This window comes from Pinus tabuliformis, chromosome X (assembly GCF_031772625.1).
Source record: "Pinus tabuliformis cultivar Carrire ecotype Pingquan chromosome X, CPIR1, whole genome shotgun sequence".
NCBI classification, from domain to species: domain Eukaryota; kingdom Viridiplantae; phylum Streptophyta; class Pinopsida; order Pinales; family Pinaceae; genus Pinus; species Pinus tabuliformis.
In genome coordinates this window covers 1,258,208,069-1,258,214,068 of record NC_142308.1, presented here as the reverse complement: position 1 = coordinate 1,258,214,068, position 6,000 = coordinate 1,258,208,069, and the positions used below count along the sequence as shown (strand labels likewise).

Sequence of the window (6,000 nt, the reverse complement as noted above, 5' to 3'; positions counted from 1 at the left end):
TTTTTTATGGAATTATTAACATGTAACATTCTAAATTACTATTCCATATTCCTTCATTAACCATTAGGTAAACCATCATCATTACATAGAGTCACTTTAGTAAAGGAATAGTAAGTTACACAACCATTAACTGTCATTGTTGTAGCATATTATCATAAATTTCTTGATGTAACCTTGCATCATTTCCATGATTGTTTTAACTAGGTTAGTTAATCACATAATTGATAAGATAAATATCACATCATGCAAGGAATCAACATCATCATAATGGCACAATAGGAAAACCATTATTAGACATTCATATACCCTAGAAACCCCATAGGGTGAAAACCAACAAATGTTTAATTTTATTATTAAATGTTTGTGAGAGTGTTCACCCCACTCAATGGCTTGTAAGGGAGTCCATCCCTTAACCATTGTCAAAAAAACTTACAAAAAAATATCATTTAAATACAACATATCTAATTAGAAACTATTACAATCATCATGATATCATTTACCCATAAATCATCAATATTTATGTCTTTGTGGCCTGGTTGTTCCCATTAGTGAACCATCTTGCAGTTGGCACTCCTCAATCTGCATGGACAATTAGTTCTTTACCTGCCACAATGTTAAACATAATTTGCATAAGTCACCATCATTTCTTGTCATCGTTGTTGTCAACAAACTTTCTTGTCATCTTTATTAGTGACACTTCCACATCTATTCATGTGCATACATAAAACATAAACAAAATGTCATGAAATTCCTTCTTTAACATCATTGCACATGCATTAATATCAAACATAATGCTATCAAGCATGTTTATAGATAATTTAACTATTTTTCTCCTCACATAAGCACATTTTTTTCCAAAGGCAAATCCACTACAACTGACCAGATTCCTAGGAAACCTAACACATTAACTACGGTTTTTCACACAAATACATAAACTTTCACAATAGTTGTTATTCCTGCATGCAAATACATAATTTTTTCTCAAATGGAACTAACATAATCTTGCATGCAAATGCATAACTATCTTTTAAGAGATCTAACCCAACAAGCAATTTTCTTTGTGCATACTATTATGTTTTCTTTTCCAAAATAATTAATGTAATAGATTTTATTCTAATGCATATAAATGCATGTTCTTTTCTAAAAACATCTTTGGAGTTATTCACAATGGCTATTATTCATGAAAATGCAAGCTCTATTTCAAACGAAGCTAACATAAAAGTTATAATTTCTTGTGTGCAGCTACTTGTTCTCTCCAACAAAAAAATAACATATATCTTGTTCTTTTTGCATGTGAAATTTCCTTCCAAAAGAAGCTAACTAAATCTTGCATGGAGAAACACATTTCTTTTCCAAGGGATCAAATGCATAACATCCATTCTTTCATGCATGCAAACCAGCATTTTCCCTCTTACCAAAATATCTAACCCAATCACTATACATAATCTTCTCCCAAAAAAAAATTAATACCATAGCTAATCCCCTTATGCGTGCAAATTCATATTATTTTTCCAAAAAGAAGACTAACACCGTAATATTATATGATTACTCCTTTCTTTCATCTAGAAATCTAAGACCAAAACTATTATTTTCCATGCATGCAAGTGCATATGTTTCTCTAAGGAATCTTCCAAAAGGTAGCTTAACACAATAAGGCATGCAATTACAAGTCTCCAAGAATCTGATATAATAATGCATGCAATGACATGTTTTCTCCTCTTCTTTTTTAAGAGTTCTAACACAACAAATATTTCCTTCTATATATATATATATATATTCCAAGGAATCTAACACACTAATTATTCTTTTTCCAAAAGATACCTTAACTCACCAACTATTATGCATGCATTACAAATATCTTTTGTAATATTTTAAATGAAATAACTTAGCTTCTTTGTCCTTTCATAAACAAAGTTTGCATGCATTTCTTTTTTAATGGATTCTTTATCTTCTTGTATGCAAGGTTTCATGTATTCTTTTCAAGAACTCAAATACATGATAGATATTTTCTTGCATGCAAACTTATATTTTTCTTTTCCAAGAAATTAAATGCACAACTATTTCTTTGCATGCAAATATACACTTCTTTTTCCGGAATTCAAATGCCTAAAAACTAGTTTTCTTGCATGCAAATATATATATATATATATATATATATTCCAATAAATTATTTTCAATAACTAATAAAAATAGTCATATTCTTTTAAAGCAATGTGAACACATTTATATATATTTTCTTTTCTAAGAAAACTACATGGGTTCTTATCTTTGCAAAAAAAATCACGAATTATTTTCCAATAAAAACTCATTAACTCATCTTTGAACCCATGAAATATTTTGAAGAATTAAACTACTTAACTCTTCCTCAAGAACATAACATCATTGATTATCCACTATGTGCATAACTATGTAAATTTTAAGCCAATTAATGCGATAACTTATCTTTCCAATGGCTGACTCCTTGCCCCTACATTGTTAACGCCAATATTTCTTGGAGAAAGTGGCCAAAAGGTGGCTCTCACTGTCACTTCCTTTGTTTTCACAATCTATTTCATTGTTTAACGAGAGCGTTCTTATCTTTGCAAAAAAAATCATGAATTATTTTTCAACAAAAACTCATTAACTCATATTTGAACCCATGAAATATTTTGAAGACTTAACTCTTCCTCAAGAACATAGCATCATTGATTATCCACTATGTGCATAACTATGTAAATTTTAAGCCCATTAATGTGATAACTTATCTTTCCAAAGGCTGACTCCTTGCCCCTACATTGTTAACGCCGATATTTCTTGGAGAAAGTAGCCAAAAGGTAGCTCTGACTGTCACTTCCTTTGTTTTCACAGTCTATTTCATTGTTTAACGAGAGAGTTCTTATCTTTGCAAAAAAACAAAAAAATCATGAATTATTTTCCAATAAAAACTCATTAACTCATCTTTGAACCCATGAAATATTTTGAAGAATTAAACTACTTAACACTTCCTCAAGAACATAGCGTCATTGATTATCCACTATATGCACAGCTACGTAAATTTTAAGCCAATTAATGCGATAACTTATCTTTCCAAAGGCTGACTCCTTGCCCCTACATTGTTAACGCCAATATTTCTTGGAGAAAGTGGCCAGAAGGTGGCTCTGACTGTCACTTCCTTTGTTTTCACAATCTATTTCATTGTTTAACGAGAATATGCAAAATCTCTCTTCGAAACCTAGCGTTGCTGGAAAGTAATAACACTCCTTTTGCTCTTTTGACACACTGACAATATTTACTTTATTCTCCCCAACGATTGATCTCATCCAACAGTTATTCAAAGCGGCAATTGTGGGAAGCATTGTTCCCAATAGGCTCATAGTGCAACCGCACTGCAAGTCGGGCTCGACCCAGTTGTTGTTACACTCATAAAAAAAATAAAAATAAAAACCTTCATATCCACCAAGAAAGGAAAATAAATGGTAAGGTAAGGAAGGAATTAATTAGTTACAAGCTTATTTATAATTGATTCTTGATGGAACAGTTACTCATATATTAAATTAATAATGTTTTTACTCATGTTAACTACATTAGTTTTTTACGGGTAGGGATAATACATACTCCCCCTTAAAATGAACATTGTCTTCGGTGTTCATCTCTCGCTAGAACTTTAACTTTCACTCATGATATAACAATCTAAACAACCCAAAAGAGAATCCTTCTTCTTCAAAATGAAGGATTTTCATTTCCATAGAATACCATTAAATGAAACAATAATGTTTTTATCAATAGTCATAAGCATATGCAAGTTCTATTTTTCATTACTTAGCCTTTGTTCAAAATCATAGAAATAAACATAATATCTATACCAACTTACTGTCACTTACCAATTAACTCTTGAGTGTCATGGTCACTTTTATGCATACACCCTAAGAATTGTTTAACAGCCCATCAACACTCCATGGTGAGCACCTTGTAATGTATGACTAATCAAATCCAACATAATCACGTTAGTCACGACATTTCAATTAAATGAAATATTTTAACTATCAATTATTTATGTAATGTTAGGTGATATTTTAATCACAGTAATTCTATAAGTACTCAGAGAGCACCAACCCTCTAATCATCAAAATGTTAAATCACTGCACCACGCGCACATTGTTTTAGCCCCCGCTAAGGACATCCACACAGTACTTCTAAAAGTACTCAGAGAGCACCTAGCTCTCTAATCATCGAAATGATCAATAACTACACTAAGTGCAAACTTGTCTTAGCCCCTGCTAAGACATTCAAAAGATTAGTAATACAACAAAGGAATTTCAACATTCCCAGTGATTACTTACCGAGCACTAGGCTCCTTTCTTGTCAAGATATACATAAAATTTTTACACAATCATATAGAAAGTCCATTTTTAACATATCACATAACTAATTAGTTAATTTTTTCTGCTATGAGAACCACAGTAGGCTAAATAATGCTCCTCCCAACCTATGGGAATTGGTTTCAATAACGAGATTGAGTCATTTTCACACCAAAACAGTTCTCTAACAGAGACCATACGAAGCCCAGTTTAGAATTCCACTGGCCAACCAACTCAAAAATTCCAATGACCACACAAGGTCCAATACAACATTCATCCTAGCAGTGTCCCGCCTAATCCTCTGACAGCGTCCCATCTATGAGGAATTTTTGGCCTCCTCCAACATGCTCCAAAATAAACAAAGTTATCTCAGGGTTTTTCCCCTCTTCGCTATCTTGGCCAACTATTTTCCTTTACTAAGATAATCTATCTCTAGGGAGAGGAAATTCGGGCAAGCAACCGCCATCAACCTAAGGCCTCCTGGCCTTTCATAACTGTCCACAACTGTCTGGAAAGTGAAATTCTCTTTAGCACATTTTCCCATTGTAATTTGTATAACTGATCATATGTACATTAACATTAAAGCAATAGCAACATTTATGTACATCATGTATTCATACTTAACCCTCAGCATGGGTCCACAATATGTAGATTGACAGAAAACGTAACTGATATACAGGTGGTATACATTCCAATTTTCCACATAACACAATCATGCATATCATAACTTTACACTTTCTCATTTATGGTTGCAATTCATATTACAATGTTTTACATTCATAGGTTCTCATGTTGTCATTAAGCTACATCAACAACATTACCCATAATTATTTTTAATAAAACCATACTTTCTACAAAATATTGTTATATATAAGACATTTTGTCAATACATTCAGAATGCATTTTGCATGCATCAACGTTCTTAAAAATTCAACATGTAGGAATGTATTGATCCTGTCACTTTTCATAAACCACTTTCATGTATTATAGCAAGCATAACAAGTAAGGATACATCTTCTAGATGTTACATCCAAGAAACTTTAAATTGAATTTTTCCAAAACAATAGTTAAGGAGACAATACTTGTTAAAATTGGCAACTAAAGAAAAATTCCACCTTAAGACAGCTCATATGATAGAAATGATTATTGCATTGGATTCCACTTTTCGAGAGGTCCAATTTTGATATAAAGGTCATATCATTATGAAAAGCAGGAATTTTGAATTTATTCTCTCTCATGCACAAATTCTCAAGGTCAGCCTCAGTCAAATGTAGGCTCAAAAGCCCAATAGATGTGTCTCCTCACCCTCAACGAAGCGTATAAATAGGAGTGACCTCTCTCCTCATTTGGACATCACTCATCTCATCACAAATCTCTCTCTCTCCTCTCCTGATTGGTTCATACAACGTGGAAGCAGCTTCTCTCTACTTCGCACATGTGACAGGAGGCCGAATGTCTGGGATTGTTTGCTGGGCAAATTTCTAAAAAATAAATCAATGTTGACCAGGGCTCTTTTGACCAGCATTGACTTCATTTTTTGGGGACGAAATTTGATCTTTGGAGGCCACATTTAGTAGCATAGGAATCAAGGTGATTGGGACAGTTTGACAAATATTGACTTTAGATTTGACCGCAAAAATTACAGCAGTGTTTTCTCTCTCCT

At 32.6% G+C, this 6,000-nt stretch overlaps 1 long non-coding RNA gene across 1 annotated transcript in view; it reads right to left on the bottom strand.

Moving 5' to 3' along the window:
• Positions 1-324: 324 nt before the first annotated feature.
• Positions 325-6,000, bottom strand: part of LOC149144562 (uncharacterized) — a 49,931-nt gene continuing 44,255 nt past the window's right edge. The window contains exon 4 of the long non-coding RNA XR_016264679.1: positions 325-603. This is a non-coding gene — a long non-coding RNA (uncharacterized LOC149144562). The remainder of the gene's footprint in view (positions 604-6,000) is intronic.